Here is a 14576-nt window from a genome sequence, read left to right on the forward strand (position 1 = left end):
TTGGGGTTCCATGGCCGTAAAAAGTGGGCAAGTCGAGAGCGCGTGGTGCCGCATACACAAACGGCATCGTCGATAGTCGGCGACGGCATCGGCATTTCCTGGTGGGATCGTTGGCCTTGTCACTTGCGATGCCAAGGAGCGGCGCGGTGTGGGAACCGGGGGGCGTTGGCGATCCATCTGAGGAAGATAGAATAAAATACGTGTTAGTCACTCATGATGTTGGGAGGAGAGTGTTCGGCCGGGGTGCGTCTGATCCTTGCGAGAGGTGGGCGCACCGGGTCGATCTCAGAGAACGGGTGTGTTTGAAAATAGATAAGAGAAGACGAGATTTCTCGTTATAATAGCTGTGATTTTATTGGTAGATATTAAATATAGAGGAAATAATATTACCTTTGATAAACGGCAGAGATCGTTGGCGGCAGATGTGTACGCGTTGGCTGTTAGAATCTAAGAGGCCGGTTGTATTGCAAGCTACAACCGTTGGCCCGCAAACTCCTCCGTTTTGGAGGGGAAAGGCAGCCACACATCAACCCCGACATGCATATGCATGAGTGCTGACAACAAGCACACATACACGTGCATGTACATGCATGCACATGCATGAGGGTGATGATGTGGGTGGCTATAAATTAAGTCGAGTATCGAGTATCGATTTGCAGAGTTGTATTGGGGGGGGATCGCAATCAGGTGCGGAAAAGTTAGGCATCCTGCCTAAACATGCCGGCCCCCTTGCGATACGCAACATCATTTTCCGCCAATGACCTCCGCTGAAACGAGAAAAATGAATATAAGACTTACACGCTAAACTTAATCTAAATGAGGAGTTCGTCTGCGACGCAAAATGGCCGGGAATCCTTTCCGACTTGCTTAGCATGCCACCTGAGCTAAGATGAAAAAATTAGCGGTTATGAGCAATGAAGTGAATATTTCTTGCCATTGGTTTATACATAATTCTTAGATATATATAGAATCCATAAAGTGATGTGACGCAGAAGGTAAATAGTGCTGGACGAAGAGGCCGAGGTCTCCGTTCCAGACTGGCAAAAAAAAAAATTTTTTTTTGTTGTACGGAGAGGCCGAGGTCTCCGTTCCAGATTCGCATTATTTTGTTTGGTTGGACGAAGAGGCCGAAGTCTCCGTTCCAGACTCGCATTTTTTTTGTTTAGGTTTTTCTGGGCTGGACGAAGAGGCCGAGGTCTCCGTTCCAGCGTCTAATGTATCGTGTCGCTCTCGGGGCGACTGCCTGTTTTGTTGGAGGAGGTTTGGCATCTGAGGTGCCAGGGCGAGTGACCGTGACGTTGGTTGGGTGAAACGGAGGTGTTTTATTACACAACGTATGTTAAAAGAGATGAGTAAAGCGAGTTTAAGCGGAGCGTAGAGGCCGACGAAATTATGCATTTAATTTTGTGCGATGAATGTAAAGAGGCCTTTATGCGCTGCCGTGGAACATTCTTTGTATTGATTTGGGCCATGTTGTGTGAGAAACCCAAATTGTGGGGTGTTTGTTAATTTCAATACAGGCCTGGCGGGAATAGCCTATACTATCGAGTGTGGCAATTTGTAGAGCTGTCAGCTGATAACTCTTCAATTCACTGGAGTGATACAGCTGTGCGGTGCTGCCAATTTGGCAGCGTAATGATACCTAATGGTCATGTCGCGAAAGTGTCTGAGGACATTCCCGTGTGAGTTCTGACGCGACCTGAATTCTGAAATGTTTCATTTTGTTTGTGGGTTTTTCTCATAAAGTTCATGTGGTTGAATTATTATTTCATAAAAGTTTCTGAACTTTCCTTTAGTTATTTTTATTAGTCTTGAAAATTGTATCATAATCTCCAACCAGCTTTTCCGCAGTTAAGTTTAGGCTAATAACTTGAAAGGTCTCCTTCGAAAGTTATTTCTTCGTAGTTTAGGAGACAGTCTTAAGCTAAGTTGGAGTTTAGAAGAAGGCTTCACTATGGAAAGTGAGTTACGTTTTTTTTTCTCATATTTTGTTTTGTGAAATTCGGCTTGTCGTCGACCGCTTTCATGTGATCAGCGCTTTTGGTGTTACTCATTTGCTGTTGTTTGTCTGGCAGCTCTGTATATTTGTGTTGTTATACTCGCTGAGTATGTGCACATAACCGGCATTTATAGCGTGACAAGCGAAGTGGTAAGTTTCACCCAAGGCGAAAAAACATGGAGTATATGGGTTGTAGTCCCTTTTTTTTTTTTTTTGGTTATGGGATTATCTTCCATAATATAGTGATACCACTTTCTTTCCTTTTCGTTTCAGGGCGTCGTACGAACTTCGTCCCAATCTTCGCGTTACATTCTTGAATGTGCCGCGAAACTACAACCGCATAATATTGAAGGTGCGGTATTATGACGAGGGACCCTCGTGGTACACCCGCTGCGGGCGGCCAGGAATTTGTGTGCCGGGTGTTTGGGCACACGCTCAGCTGCTTTACCACATTGAAGGCCCACCTCAATCTCCACATGGGTTTCGCACCCTATAAGTGCAGCTGCGGGAAGCGATACCCCTCGGCTTCCTCGCTGGGGTTGCATCGCCAGCGAAAGCATAGCTCGCAGTAAGCGGGATTACGTCGGTTTCTGCCTTGTCGGTGTGTGAATATAATTTTGAACAAATAAAGTGTAATTTTGGACGGTGACTGGACAAAGTTTTTTTTTCCTTGTGTCCCGAACCATAGTGGTTGGTAGGGCTTGTTTGGGTTCCAGGCTAAAAGGACTGCCGACACTTTATCGGAACTTCAAAACACACAAGAACAATTTCTATCATGAAAGCGAGACCACTATTCCCCAAAGCTTAGGGAGTTTGACATGTTTTTGTTTATGTTTGACATTTTGATTTTTCACTAAACTTTTAACAAAGAAAACAATGCAAATAAAATCGAAAATTATTTCGCTCTCTAGTGGTTCACTTTTGTTTTCACAAGAAAGCTGATTCTGATTGTGTTTTTATGCACACATTGTCAAAATAAAACAAAATTTTCATTTGTCGAAAAAAGTAAAGTTGTTCGGGTCCTAACACTCCAGTGTGCTGGATCCCGCGGATCAGATTTGTGGTCCCATGGGGTCGCGCGTAATGTGTTTACGGCGCAAGAAAAGACAAAAGCAAATGTCATCGAGTGGCAACCTTGATTCGTTCATTCAAAAATGTCATTCATTCATGGAAATGAGTATTCAGACATTTTTGAATGAATTTTCTTTATGGTATCGTTCCCTTTTAATAATTTTATAAATTTTCTAATTTCTTTTCATTTTTATTTATTTTATATTTTCAGGTACCCTGCTACAACTTGGGTGGTTTGCTGGCACCACCTGAGTGAAAGACTCGATTTCGAGAGGGTGGTAAATAAAAAATGGTATGAATTCGCCATGCCATACACAATCTCCCTACGGATCGCTGTCCAATTTACAAGTGCACTTTTCTTCATCATGCATTTTGTCTACGGGGAAAGTGTGAAATGATACAATTTTTTTTGTAAATTTCCTTTTTTTCGAAAATAATTTTGCATTCGAAATGCAAAATTGGGAGAAGGTGGAGATTAAGTAGTGGGCACCACTTATGTTACAGCATCGCGGTCCTGTGGTGCGCCCATTCACATCCAGTTCTACAGATGAACGCTGCTGCCGAAATGGTCGTCTGCCAAATACAGCACCATCCAGATACGAGTGGTGCAGCTTTGTATGTACAAAGTATCGCCTTGTGATTGCTAAGCGCACGAACTTTAGTCGGCTAATCCGCGCCTGCAATGGCATAACGTTATTTCACAATTCCGAACGAGCGCATCAAGTACGAGCTCAGGGTTTTACATATGACAACAAATCATAGGTCTGAAAATTGAAAGTAGTAGCGCGACGAGTGTAAACAGTTTTGATTAAAGATGCGATATCTAGTAATGGTTATGCTAGAATACAATCATTGAAACAGAGACAGCAACAACTTTTGAATGGAACTAGCTCGCAAAGTGAATCGATTGGTGGTCATAGCCCATCGGACAATTTTGCCGATTTCGAACATGCGCCCATCTTTAAGTTGCCGGTCTTCCAATACTCAATAACCACTCCTCGCGCACAATGAGCAACACAACAATAACCACAATGGTGTCATCTTTGCTGCCAGTCCTCGTGATCGCTATCATTTGTCAATTTCAATCCCGGAAAAATATCCAACCAAGGTTGTGATTTTGCAAAAGAGAGCAAAAGCTGATTTATATAAATATTTCATTATGAGTGTACGTGTAATAAGCGATAATGCTAATTTTCAAGTAGAGCTTAGTGCAGCTGGAATACGTCTTGTTGTTGTAGATTTTATGGCGAGTTGGTGTGGTCCATGTCAGCGCATATCCCCACATTTCGAAATGCTTCCAACGAAATATCCAAAAGCTATCTTTCTTAAAAAGGGCGTTGATCCATGCCAGGACACAGCAGCCTGTCAAGGTGTTTCAGCAAGGCAAACGTTCATATTCTATCGCAATCGGACAAAAATCGATCGCATTGAAGGTGCAGATATAATGGTTTTGGAAAGTAAGGTACAGGAACACATCGGTTCAGGTAGTGGTGGAGACGAAGCTGCTGAAGATTACGGTCAAGGACTGATGGGACTGAATACATTTATATCCAAACCAGAATGCGAATACCTGAATGAAGCTGATGGTCATTGCATGAATCATTGTCTTGCATCGGGGGGTGGCTATCTGCAATCTGCTTGTGATAAGCCATTAATTTTGTCTGTGACATTCAATCAACTTGTAAAAATCCTTTCATTAAGGTTTAAGGCACCGCCACATTTAGGGCCTGAAGAAGTTAAGTTAGTTATAAACCAACCACGTACCATTGATTTTGATATGGCTGAGTGTATGACTAGCGTGCAAGATTTGACACTGGAACCAAAGGACCTTGATAATGAGCAACCGGTTGATTTTCGTTACGTCAAATTCCAAAATGTACAGACTATACAAATTTATGTGCGTAATAATCAGTCAGGTGGAGAGGTAACACAAACTGATTCCTTTGGTTTAATTGGTTCACCAATTATGACGATAAAAATGACTGATTTCAAACGTGTTGCGTATATCGAAAGTATACTACGGAAAGGCCGTAACAGGTATGTTTAATATTTTAATGGAGTTAAAAACATTTATGTAATTTTGAAAGTTGCTTACTAATTGGTTTGCAGGGGAGTATGGTTTTACGATGCCAGAAAAGAAATTTGAAAACCCCAAAGGGAAGTGCACGCTTTCCGTTCTATACTAGCGGTATAGGCATGTCGTTTATACTCTAATTGACCAAAGATGGGTATCACAAGTACATTGAATGAGCTTTGTTAAAAAAATTAATTAACCCATCGTTCGATTTCTAAATCACTTTACCTTGTTTCAAAAGTTATTAATGAACCGAAAGTGGCAAAATAAAGATTTCAAAGTCGAGATATTCAACTCATGACTTTGAACACTGCGAATAGTAAAAATTCTTTTCCTTTTTAGACATTCCCACAGAAATCGGTTCGAAGCACTAAGACCACTAGGAAAATAAATGAAAAAAACAAGAAGGCCCACTTTCATTCAACTAGAACTGTGTAATTTCCCGTCCTTGGTCCAACTGAGAAGGGATGACCCGTAAACAAATGCACTTGCGAGTGTCTTTAAAAGAAGACAATAAACAAAATGCCAAAACTACAAAGGCAACAACAATAATCAAAGCGAGTAAACAACAAGCAAACGCTTGCTTAGGTTCGTTTACAATCCTTGCCGATAAACGCTCGCATTTGCCAGCTGGTGAGGAATGGATGAAACAAGTGAGTCTTTAGTCTTAGTCTTGATCTGATTTACCTATCGTGTCTATCTTATTTTAAACTTTACTCTTTACAGACCCAAGGGAATGTTACAAAACGCACTGGAATCTGTTAGAAGTGGTTTTAATGTACCCAGCTTTTCTACCATTTCAACGTGACGACACCTATAAGCGCAACCTGCAATCAAGGTCACTTCCAACCCAGACGGCTCGTTGGCTGATCGTATGCGCGCCGTTTTAAATTCGCCCGCATTCGATGGTAAATAGTGCAATTAGGCGAGTTATATTCGGATAACTTGAAATATGGGGCAACGGGATGGGAATTCACTAGCTTTTAACTATGCGGGATTTGACCCAACGATTTTTGCGTGCAAAACCGATTGTGCTTTTACTGAGTTTCAACGTCGTTCGCATCGTTAAGTTGAAAACCGTTGTCTTCAAAAATGCTGACATCAACAACTTAAAATATTCTTTTACAGATAGCAAGATTATCTTAACTTTCGTACTTAACTCCTCATCGGTAAACTGACAACTCGTATTTCCATACAAATTTTTCCTACAACTTCCAATGCAACAGTCGCAGAAAACTCTACAGCCACCTTTAGTATGATTATTAAAACCTACATCCCGACGGTATATGTATATGGAATGTGTTCCATCTGTTTGCAGGCCATACGTTATTGTATTCAACATTATTCCTTTATTAGATTCTCTTCTGAATGTAGAACTTTGAAATGCTTAGAATATTTGGAACACGTTGGCCTGGTATTACCTCGCGAGGTACGAATATTACAAATAAGTACGCATACGCATTGTATTCCAAATATAAAACGATTCCACAAATTCTTAAATGGAGACGTAGGTTCCGAACATACGGAGTGAGTATGTTACCGTACTCAATGGATACATGTCGTTATGGCATCTCCGTTGTTTTTTTTAATGACATTTTTACGCGAATCGCTTCGCTGGTCCAGTGGATGTGGGGCGATGAGTTTTAAATTAGGTATCGGATGGTATAGGGGTCTGTACTTTTCATGAAATTACTTATATCCATCCACACTAATAGATCATGGCATAGTTAGTAAATTCATCATAAAGGCAAGAAATGTTCTAAGCGATTACACAGTTCAGTACTTATCAGCTATTCGTAAACTGAATGCTGTGTATGCTAAATTCTGTTGGCCGAGGGCGTTTAGGTTGAGTGCATTTATGTTCTCTGGCAGACAATGGATCTGCGTTAGGGTTCTGGTGTCCTCGCTCGGGGCGAGTGAATGTGGGTTGACTTTTTGAAATTTAAAATATACAAAGGGCCGACAGCCCTTAGATTCTGTGGCAGATCGGTTCGCCCTTCGGCGGCTTTTCTGGTGTCCTCGTTCTGGGAGAACGAGTGAGTTGGGGTTGCTTGTTGTGTCCTCGCTCGGGGTGAGCGAGTGAATTTGGGTTGATGGTTGGCCTCGTTCCGGGTGAAAGAGAGCTGGGTTTGATTTTTTTTTTTGAAAGTAGGGATATGGAGGAATGGAGGGATTGTTAGGAGGAGCTCTTAGCCTTCTCGCAGTCCGTCTCTTCCGTTGGAAGAAGGATCAGTTTGACCAAAGGTCGTCTGACTTGACCCTTCTCGGTTTTGAGGTCGACTACGCGTACTCGGTCATCTTCGCCGGGGTGTACGTTGACAACTCGACCTAACCTCCATTCGTTGGAGATAAGTTGTCCTCTTTGAGGACAGCGAGATCTCCCACTTTTATATTCTGTCTGGGATGCTTCCACTTCACTCGTTTTTGCAGTTCGGATAGATATTCCACCTTCCATCGTTTGCAGAAAGTGTGATGGAGGGCTTTGAGTTTCTGCCATAGATTGATCATCGAGGCAGGGCTCTCACTAGCATCTGGCTCTGGCGGAGCCAGTAGATGGCTGCCAGTGAGGAAATGGCCTGGGGTAAGTGGCTCTAGGTCCGTTGGGCCATTGGATGCCGGGCTGAGCGGCCGCGAGTTCAGGCATGCCTCGATGCGGCACAAGAGGGTATGGAATTCCTCGAAGGTGAATTTGTGTGGTGAGGCTATCTTTTTGAAATGGCTTTTGAAGCTTTTCACTCCAGCCTCCCACAGCCCTCCCATATGGGGAGCGCCCGCAGGGATGAAATGCCACGTGAGTGACTGGTGGCTGTATTTTGAGACAGCATCCTCTCGCGCTTGTGAGATGAAGGTCTTGGATTCTGATCGTAGGGATCGTGACGCTCCAACAAAGTTCGTACCTTTGTCGGAGTACATATTTTTCGCGCATCCGCGCCTAGATATGAAACGGGCAAATGCCGCTAGAAACGATGGTGTGCTGAGGTCAGTAGTCGCCTCCAGATGAATTGCTCCTGTGGAAAAACACACGAACAGGCAAACATAGCCTTTGGATAGTCGACACCCTCTGCTGCGGTAACTTTTAACGTCGAAGGGTCCGGCGAAGTCGACTCCAGTATTCGTGAATGCACGGCTGAATGTCGTGCGTTCGCGAGGGAGAATACCCATAAGTTGGGTCTGAGCACGCTTTCGGTGTATAGTGCAAACTTTGCAATTGTGAATTGTTGCCCTCATCATGATTTTGATGTTAGGTATCCAATATTGGGTGCGTATCAGACGTAACATGAGTTGGTTTTCCCCATGCAGACTTTGTTGATGAAACATTAGGACTGTCAGACGGGATAACCGGCAGTTGTATGGGAGGAGGATTGGGTGGCGTTCATTGAAAGCTAAGTCCTTTGACGCCCCGAGTCGCCCTCCTACCCGAATGATGCCATCTTGGTCTAAGTAGGGATTAAGTGAGAGTATTGCACTTTTCCCTACAAGTGGTTTTCCGGCCTTTAGATCATTATATTCGGAACTATGATGTTGTTTCTGATAGATTTTAATTAAGAGTCGTGTAGTGGCCTTAACTTCGTCAGGGGGTATTAAGTGCGACATGACACGGAATGAATTTCTTGTTTCGGGGTGAGTTCTTCGGTAGAACCTCATAACGTATGAGAGCACCCGTAAAGCCCTAGGTAGGTCTGAAAAACGTTGGAGAACATCGGTAGTATATACTGTTGTCGTTGCGCAGGTCTTCGCCCTCTTTTCCTCTACGGAGGTGGTGTAGTCACTTTCTTGCGCTGGCCATTGGGAAGTGTCTTCTTGCAGCCAAGAAGGTCCCTGTCACCACAACGAATTGTTGACCAATTCAGACGCAGGTAATCCTCTGCTCCCTAAATATGCTGGGTTGGACTCTGAGTTCACGTGCAACCAGTCCTTATTTCCGACCATGTCGATGATCTTGGTGATCCGATGTGCGACGAAAGTGGACCAGGAACAGGGCGGTTTCCTTATCCATGCGAGGACGATAGTTGAATCCGTCCACAGGTGAATTCTCACTGGTCCCAATTTAAGGTTCCTGAAAATTGATTCGGCGATTTCCGCTAACAGCACGGCTCCGCAAAGTTCCAATCGAGGAAGAGACAGGGTTTTCACCGAGGCTACTCGGGTTTTTACTAGCAGCAGGTTTGTCCAGATGCCGTTATCCGTTTTCACGCGCATGTAAACGGCTGCTGCGTAAGCCTTCTCGGATGCGTCACAAAATCCATGGATCTCGATGTCGGTTCCTGGAGAAAAGTTGACCCATCTAGGTATCCTGATTTTATCGATTTCATTGTATTGGTTGGTGAAGGTTTTCCATCGTTCCAGCGTACTGGTCGATACTGGTTCGTCCCAAGCGGTGCCTTCTAACCATATACTCTGCATGAGTATTTTGGCCACAATGACCATTGGTGCCAGCGATCATAAGGGATCGAAGAGTTTGGCGATTGCTGATAGTATCGCTATCTTCGTAATGTTTTCCGGGTTGTCCACCGTCCCTGCTTTAAAATAAAATAAATCGGAGTGGGCATTCCATCTAATGCCTAACGCTTTAACTGAACTGGTATCTTCGAATGCCAGGAAGTTTTCATTGAGCAGGTCTGCTTTGGGGATGTCCCTTAGAATGTCCTCTGAATTGGATGTCCATTTGCGAAGTGGAAAGCCCGCTGAGTGTAGGACTTGACGAATTTCATCTCTGGCTTTAATAGTCGATTTGATCGTATGTCCACCCGCTAACACGTCATCCACATACATGTATTCTCCCAGTATGTTAGCCGCTGTAGGGTGTGAATTTGACACGTCGTCTGCCAGTTGTAGGAGCGTTCTTATCGCGAGATATGGAGCGCAATTCACTCCGAAGGTAACCGTCTTTAATTCGTAAAGACTAATAGGGTCATTCGGGGACGTGCGATGCACAATACGTTGAAATTTGGTGTGATTTTCGTTCACCCAAATTTGTCGATACATCTTTTCGATGTCGCTATTGAAGACGAAACGGTATAGTCTCCAACGTAAGATAAGGATGGGTAGATCGGCTTGTAGAACTAGGCCTGGGAGGAGAATATCGTTTAGGCTATTACCGTTGGCCGTAGGGCTCGAGGCATTAAATACTACGCGTACCTTGGTGGTTGTACTTTCTGCTTTTACAACGGCGTGGTGGGGCAGGAAATAATGATCCGAATCGTCGGATGGGATATTCCTTTTCAATTTTTCCATATGTCCGAGCGTTTCATATTCTGACAACACTCGAACATATTCCTTACCTAAATCTGGGTTTTTTATTAGCCGCCCCTCATTCCGGAAGAATTGAGAGCATGCACGCTTCAGGGATGGTCCTAAGTTAATATTGTTAGGGTAATCCTGCCGGAATGGTAGTGACACGGTGTACCTTCCATTCTCACTTCGCTGCGTTGTTTCTTTAAATACTTGTTCGCAGTACCTTTCATCTTCATTTAATATTTTATTTTTGGGTACATTTTCTACCTCCCAGAAAGCTTTGAGTTGATTGTCTCACGCAACCTCGTTGTAGAAAGACATAATGCTCTTCGTTGGATTCGGTGATTCGATACGACCGGTTAGTATCCAACCGAACACTGTCTCTTGGGCTAAGAGTGTGTTTAGCACATTCTTTTTTATACCGCTCATTATAATGTGGGGATATATGTCTCCGCCAAGTATGAAGTCTACGTCTTCGTTGACGTAGAACCTCTTGTCTGCCAAAACCAAGTCTGGGAACGCCTGCATAGTCATTGCGTTGATATGGCAGGATGGAAGATTCCCAGTGAGTTTCGCTAGAACTAGTACGGGTGTAGTCAGGCTGAAGCAGGGATCCACTGGTGAACGTAATTCGACGTTGGATGCTTCTTTCACCTTAGCTGACACCGCATTTGTGATGCCTGAAACATGGGCATACTTTTCCTCGCTGGCGTTTCAGTCTTTCAGTTATAAAGGAACATTCAGACCCAGAATCAATTAATGCCCGCGCGGAGAAGTCGGTACCATTATGGTGAATGTGTACGCGAGCAGCTCCTAATAGCACACCTGTGCTGGAATTGGCATGGCAGGATTTGACATTCTGGTTCGTAGAGGAAGGTGGTTGTCCCGATTCCTGTCTTTTCCGTGCCTTTACCGAAGTTGATGGGGTATTATCCGCATCTTTGAAAGGCTTGCGCCCCGCCGGTTGCTGAAGTGTGTCCGCATGCAGGAGCGTGTGGTGACGAGAGTGGCATTTGGAACAGTTGTACGAACTGGTGCACCTCGTCACTGTGTGTCCTGGGGATAAACAATTCAGGCAGCCATTTGTGGATTTGACGAATTTAATCCTTTCTACCGGATTTAAATCGCAAAAACGTGAACAGTTGCGTAATCTGTGCTCCGTAGATTTGCACATTTTACATATTGATTTTGTTGTTTGCTTGGTTACTTTGGTTTGAAAAGCGCCAAGTCTTTTTGTAGGGGTCTCTGTCGATTGGCGCGAGGCGTTTGACTTTTGCACTTTAGAAGTGGCATTCCCTGTAAAAACAGACACGGCTTCAAGTGTCTGAAAACGATTTGACAAGAATTTGTCCATATTCTCCCACTTGGATATGTCCGTTTTGTGGTCAATGTTCTGCTCGCATAGAGCCAACGTATTTTCGGGTAATTTTGTCGAGCATAAATATGTGATGATCGCATCCCAATTTGAAACATCAATCTGATGGGTTTTTAAGGATGCTAAACAATTATTTATGTCGCGCTGTAAGGTTTTGATTGAGCTGCCGCACTCGCTATCTATCTTTTTTAGATTAAACAAAATTTGTAGTTGTGAGTTTACGAGAATCCGTTTATTCTCGTATCTCTCACATAGGTTTTTCCAGGCTGTTTCGAAGCCTTCATTTGTCAAAGGACATTTCTTGACGATGTCCTTTGCCTCACCTTGAGTTTTTTGATTGAGGTGGAACAGCTTTTCTACTGAGCTTAGGCGACTGTTGTTTTTGTAGATGGCCGTGAACAGGTCACGAAACGTTGGCCAAGATAGGTAGTCGCCCTTGAATACCTCAGTATCGCAAGCTGGCAGGCGGATACTGTGTTCACGCGCACGCTCTCCTTCAGGTCGAACCTGACTATCTCTTTCCTGCTTTAATTTGGCTTGAAGTTAAGCCATGTTCGACATGCAACGCAAGAATACGGCATATGCCGCTTTATGCTTGATCTTGACCGCTGCAGTTTTCTTTGCATCGAGCGTGTCAGAGCCAAGCAACTCCTCTAGAGCGTTCTCTGCTTTTTCCCACTTAGCTTGCAACTCTTTTTGCTGTATTACAAGAGTGTGTACAGTGTGCAGGGCCGCATTGATATCATTAAAATCGGCCTCGAATTCGATTATTCGATCGGCCAATCTAATGTAAGGATCCATGTTCATGGCTGAAAGGTGGAGAGCAATTTAACCAAGGGATATAACTTTGAAAACCTGAGCGAATCACCCAACCAACAACTATTAAAATTACGCAAAATTGATTTGTTACGCTTAATTTGTTTATTTTTGTCTGACTTGGCAGATTATTTGTGCCTTAAAAACAGGGAGCAGGGGGAATCAACACTAATGTGTATTGTGCGAAGTAAAGGGGGGCCACTCGCCACTTCAACCTTCAATTTTATTATAAATTAAGTGCGCGCGTTGATATAAACTCGACGAAAAGTGTGAAGCCGTGAAATAAATCTTATGCAACAAAGAACAAAACTATGTAACAAGATTAATTAGAGAAATTAGTGAAAATAAAGTGATGCAAAAAGAAAATTTAAATCGAATGGCGTGAAATTTTATGTGAAAGTGAGGTTATGTGTACCTCTTCCCTGTGCTGTGTCCGGAGAGCCTTACCGCTGGTGGGGGGACAGGCCAGATAGTCACAAGGAATCTTAACAACGTTAATGATCCGCGTTTGCACTTATTTTCTTTTTGGCACTACACAGTTTTTTCACACTTTTCGCGGTCAATTACAATGACGTATGGCACTTCAAATGGATTTTTCGCACTTTTTATTTATTATCTTTAACCAAAAAAAAATGTGGCAAGAAATATTGCACTTACTTTGAACTTTTTGGTGATTTGTATTCCGGTGTGGCAAGTAGCTTGTGGTGTTGCGCGGCTTCAGCTGGCTGTCGCTTGCTCAGTGTTTTTTTTTCTCAGTTTTGTATTCTGTGACGATATGGCGCTGATTTGAATGTCATAAGCTTTCTCACTTTTGCTTCCCCTTTTGTTTTTTGGTGGTATCGCTGTTGATTGTGGCAAATAACTTTCGTCGGATAACCTTTTTGGTGCGGTCAGCTTTGATATATTGTGATGTGGACTGTATATAGGCGCTTTAATTCCTTTCTCCGGGAGATAGGACCAAATGTTTGGCCGGGGTGGGTCTGATCCTTGCGAGAGGTGGGCGCACCGGGTCGATCTCAGAGAACGGGTGTGTTTGAAAATAGATAAGAGAAGACGAGATTTCTCGTTATAATAGCTGTGATTTTATTGGTAGATATTAAATATACAGGAAATAATATTACCTTTGATAAACGGCAGAGATCATTGGCGGCAGATGTGTACGCGTTGGCTGTTAGAATCTAAGAGGCCGGTTGTATTGCAAGCTACAACCGTTGGCCCGCAAAATCCTCCGTTTTGGAGGGGAAAGGTACCCACACATCAACCCCGACATGCATATGCATGAGTGCTGACAACAAGCACACATACACGTGCATGTACATGCATGCACATGCATGAGGGTGATGATGTGGGTGGTTATAAATTAAGTCGAGTATCGAGTATCGATTTGCAGAGTTGTATTGGGGGGGATCGCAATCAGGTGCGGAAAGTTAGGCATCCTGCCTAAACAGAGAGTGTTGGTAGGGGTGATGATTATTGGTGTGAATTTTGCGATAGCACAAGGGGTTGGACTGTATAACGTTCTGGGGATGCTACCGAGCCTTGAGGGCCTGATTCAGGTTCAGAGGTCGGTAGAAAACACAATTTGGTGATGGGCCTGGTGAGTACGCCATTCTGGGTGCGTATGTCGACTACTCGAATATGGCCGTCTCTTCCTAGATGGGTGTCTTCCACGCGTCCTAGGCGCCATTCGGTAGGGGGTAGGTTGTCTTCCTTGATGACGACTAGATCGCCGATTCTAGGGGGAGGTTGAGCGGTTTGCCATCGATAACGCTTGTGTAACTCCATGATATAGTCATTCTTCCAGCGCTTGCTGAATTGGTGATGTAAAACTTTCAACCGTTCCCAACGGCTTTTGACGGCAGATTCCCATAACCCGGCCAAGTGGGGTGTGCCGGGGGGTATAAATTTCCATTCGATGCCTTGTGGCGCGTACTTTTGGACAATATCTGTCGAGACTTCGTTGAGGAAGGTGACGAACTCTACTTCGGTAGCTCGCTTAGCACCAA

General features: G+C 43.8%; 1 protein-coding gene and 1 pseudogene across 1 annotated transcript in view; one reads left to right on the top strand and one right to left on the bottom strand.

Annotated features, from left to right (window-relative positions):
• Ca-alpha1D (Ca[2+]-channel protein alpha[[1]] subunit D) overlaps positions 1 to 14576 on the bottom strand; it is a 6221746-nt gene that overhangs the window by 2545382 nt on the left and 3661788 nt on the right. The window lies entirely within an intron of this gene.
• Positions 4230 to 5117, top strand: LOC137234329 (thioredoxin-like protein 1 pseudogene; annotated as a pseudogene).

This window comes from Eurosta solidaginis, chromosome X (genome assembly GCF_040869045.1).
Source record: "Eurosta solidaginis isolate ZX-2024a chromosome X, ASM4086904v1, whole genome shotgun sequence".
Lineage (NCBI taxonomy): Eukaryota > Metazoa > Arthropoda > Insecta > Diptera > Tephritidae > Eurosta > Eurosta solidaginis.